Below are 4,670 nucleotides of genomic sequence, written 5' to 3' on the forward strand. Positions count from 1 at the left end.
ATGGGCTACAAAGCCCAAGTGGTGGCATCGGCCATCACTTTGCCGATTTTCCGGAACATAAAAAAGAGTGGCCGGAGCATCGTTGATTTTTATCGACTTTCGTGGCCTCAAACCGCCACATACCATGGTTAATCAAGGTGGTTCTTGGGTGGGTTTTGTAGAGGGGAATGAGAGCTTTAAGATGGTGGTGGTGGCGTCGAAAAACTCCACCAGAGTTGGCCGGAATCGGCCTTGGAAAATGGGAACTTGTGGTGGGTGTGGGTGGACGGGAAAGCCACTTCCCTTTTTTTTTCTTTTTCTTTTCTTTCTTTCCTCATTTCTGATTTGGCTTCACCCCACAAAGTGAGGATTTAATCTAATTAACACTAAACCTTGAATAACCAATTTCGAACGTCCGTAACTATACCGTTATAATCCGGACTCGCAAACGGCTTTCGCCTGGACGTTCGTACCAACGAGTACTACGAGGATATGCTAAAATAATAAGTCCTACATCTCTCAAGTCGATGGTCAACGGAAGTCAAAGTCCTTGCCTCTAGGGCAATTTCGTAAATTCACCCTTTTAAAATAAAATAAAAACGTAAAATTTAGAACGGGTTGTCACATTATTAATTTTCATTTTTTTGTATACCTCAACATATTAGTAATAATAGATTTTTGTATAAGCAATTAAGTTTGATATTTACGAAATTTAGAATTCCACATTTAATGGGAAATAAATTACAAGAAACAACTTTTAATTAATAAAATTTTCATTACCTTTAAATAAAAGAAACGGCCAAATAATGACCTATTGACATATGGGTGCATTCTATTACAAACCAAGCATATATGAGAAAGTAATATAGATACATAATAAAAACATAAAATACTGTACCCACTTATATACATAGATACATAATATGAACAGAAAATTATTGTGCCCACTATTATACATGGGTACAAAAGATGGGGAAAGAGGAATCAACTACGAAGGAGTTGAGTGCACTTGGTCATGTACCCATGATCAGAAATATGATTAGTTAGTGGAAGTCCTTAATTACCGAAAAGATAAAAAGACCTTACACAAGTCAAAGGACCAGAAAGAGAAAAAATAAATAAAATATTAGAAAATCATTTAATAACTAATTGATTTCGAAATCAAATTGGAATAAGATCACTAAAATTTCGCAGCCCACCTCAAAAACTAAATAATGATTATTAAAAGAAAAGAAAAAAGGGCTTAAGTGTAATTAAATAAATGTTGAATATTGTTGCAGTTCTAATTAGGTTTTTTTAGCCAAAATAGTCTCTGAAATTTGCAACTCATCACTTTGGTCTTTAAGATTTGAAATCAATAAGAGTGATCATTGAGTTTGTCTATCATCAATCATTTTAGTCATTCCTTGAATAATTATGTTAATTAAGGACCAAATGACAAAAATACTCTCAATTTAATAAATAATGAGCCAGAACGATTTGACAAAAATTGAGGGTATTTTTGTCATTTTATCCTTATTTAATGGAGATTTTTCAACGAATGATCAAAATGAATGATGGTGGACAAACTCAGGGTTCTATTAATTTCAAATCTCAAGGATCAAAGTGAGGAATTATGCAAATCTCAATGACCATTTTGGCTAAAAAGCCGTCCTAATTATCTTAAGAATGTGATTATGTAAATCCTAGGAAATCCTTATGAGATTCAATCATATCTTATATTTTAGATATTATCCTATTAGAGTTGTAATTCTATTGGGGTTAAGAAATTAACCTTTCTAACTACTATAAATGAAGGCACGAGTGAGAAAACATACTTCAAAATTCACCCTATTTTCTCTATGCTTGCCGCACCCTCTCTCTCAATCTCTCTACAAGTCTTCAGTCAAATAGGCCAACAACACGTCACGTTATCAGGACACTTTTGACATAGCACTAAAGAGAGTTTGTTCATCTTTCACAAGAGTATTACGTTCTAATCATTGAGTTATTTTTTTTTCCGTTGAATTGATCTACATGCTATTGATTCAATTTAACCTTTTTTTTTTTTTTTTTTTTTTTTTTTGGTGTTGAACGTGATACATTCATTGCATGAGAGATGAAATTTCGGCTTTTTTAGAAGGATCTTCTACAAATTCAAAGGCTCAATTTCATTTCTGCCAATCAAGTTCTCCTAAAATCCATGTTTGATATTTTCAAGAACCACGATGCATGAAAACATTCTCTATGATACATGAACCTTGTACATATATATATATATATATATATATATATATATATATTGTATATGTTTATATATTTGTCAATAATATACTTTTGTGCATAACACAATTATAAATTTGCTATGTTGAATTTGTGAGTCAAATAATCGGAAGAAAATATAAGCAATTAGGTTTTACCAAACCCTGGAAATTTCGAAAAAAAAGAAGGATAAACAGCGTCTAAGCTGTGGCTCGAAGCCTCGTTAGTCGCGCTGAATCGCACTAGATCGCATGCGGCTAAATCGCACTGAGCATATGCCTGGGACAACGTCGTTTCGATGTTCAACAAAGGTAAACAGCTCTCTAACATATAATGCCCGAAGCTGTTCTGAGCTGTCTTGTCGCTGGCCCTACAATGCCTTCAATCCACACCAGAACAGCCAGCAACATGCTAAGCTGTCTCCCGCGCCCTGGCCCATTTCCAGCAAGCTTGATGCTTGTTGGGTGCTCAGCCTGTTTTTAGCATGCATGAGGCTCGCTGGGTTTTTCCTAACCGAAGCTCGCTGCTTTACATCTACTGGGCTGCTGTGCAGCCCGTGTTCCCGAGCCCAAGGCCTACAACTTTCCTGTAAGGCCGTGCCCCATTTTGTAGCCAGCCATCACGTGTTTCGTTGCGTTCTTTTTTTTTTCTTTCCTGTTTTGACCTAATGCCATATTTTGGTATCCCCGGCTTCTTAACTACACCCAAATATTTTTGGATGTTCTTCGTTAAAGCCATAGTAGGCCATATCTTTGTTATCGCTTGGTCTGAAGCCAACCATAGCTAATATGACTCTGAACGTTATTATTATGCTTCCACGATCGATCCAGAATGGTCTCGATCTATTGAATTAATTTAAGTAACCAGCAATCCATTAATTAGACAAAAATCCAAAATAATTGGCATGAAGCCCACTTTTGGACATTAACGATTCAATATTTTATTTCTTTTCTTTGAACCGCTGACATCCTTTTGTTTTTCCAAATTGACTCACACTTGAGTTCCTGAAGCAACCTAAATTCACTACAGTTTAGTTGTATATATTGTATTTCGTATTCTTACAGGTACCTCCATTTGATGAACTGGAAATTCATACTAAACTTGAACTTGTAGTTTGCCTTTGAAACCCGATGTTTTCATAAAACAATACACCCATGGAAACCCGATTTTTTTTCATGAAAACCATGTCTTAGAACCTGAACATTCTAACTTTGATGCTTATAGATGCTTTATTTCCCATAGCACCAATCACAATCTTGGTCCCCCATTCAATGGATTGACGAACTATCACGAGTTCGATTCCCATAATTTGAAAGTTCCTAATATAAACTACTTTATGTGGGTACAAGATGTGAATCTCCACTTGACTATCAAGAAGCTGAGAAACCATTGAAGCCAATAATGGCATGGAATACCTGAATAAGCCACCACCATGATCTTCATTCGAAGACGTATGTCAAAGCATTACAAATGGAAGTACCTCCCTAACGAGTATTCCAGAACTCTTTGGTTCGCTCATATAGACCATTTAATCATGAAAGATGATTGCATGCGGCAAACCATGATTGAAACCTTTTTACATCCATGAATAGGTATGATTCTGATGTTTATAAAATCTGATCAAATTTTTATTTGAGAATATTTTTCTCATCCTTCTATGTCTCTAACTTGCTCTTATAGCAGCAGTGTAGAAAATAGAAGTTTACCAAATTCTATGATCTAATTACTACCACAAATGTGAGAGAGAGGTACCCCAATGATATGGCTGGAAGGTACTGAACAGTATAGACCCAGCACGGTTAAAGTCTACCAAATGGCCCAGCCTAGTTGCGATTGAAGCCTACCGAACGACAAGCCCTGCTTCAGCAAAGATTTACTGAACAAACTCACATGGTATTTAAAACCTTTCGAACCCAAGTTTGTCTTTCTTTCTCACCCACTTTATAGTCTATTTTTACAATATATGGTAGAATCATGGTCTGCCAAGGGGTGGCATCACAGCCAGAAGCGTGATCCTTAGCACATAAGACCTAAAACTTTAAGAATAAAAGACAGTATTCCTAAACCTTAACCCTACATAATCTACTTCCGTCTTGATGGAATTGATCATTTGTTATGCACCCGTTTGTGCCCTACCAATGTTGTTGAGAAATACCATTCTCATAGTCAATTTGTGAGACTAATTTTGCTCCACCTAACACATTTGGATGACCAAAATTTGGACATGGATGGTCTTGTTGGCCGAATCCCCTTAGTAACTTTGGTTTACTTGTTAACAGTTTCTATGTTCTTGGATTCAAGTTTGGTGTTTGTTTTAATTCCGGATTATGTTATTGATATTTTCCTTGAATATGAGTTAATTGAATCACGTTTATTATAAGTGTGACTGAATTCAGTGAAACACATGATTATGTCAGAATATGGGAAAGTTAGTTGTATGGATGCATGTT

This window comes from Pyrus communis, chromosome 1, assembly GCF_041283825.1.
Source record: "Pyrus communis isolate YQ-2024b chromosome 1, ASM4128382v1, whole genome shotgun sequence".
NCBI lineage: Eukaryota > Viridiplantae > Streptophyta > Magnoliopsida > Rosales > Rosaceae > Pyrus > Pyrus communis.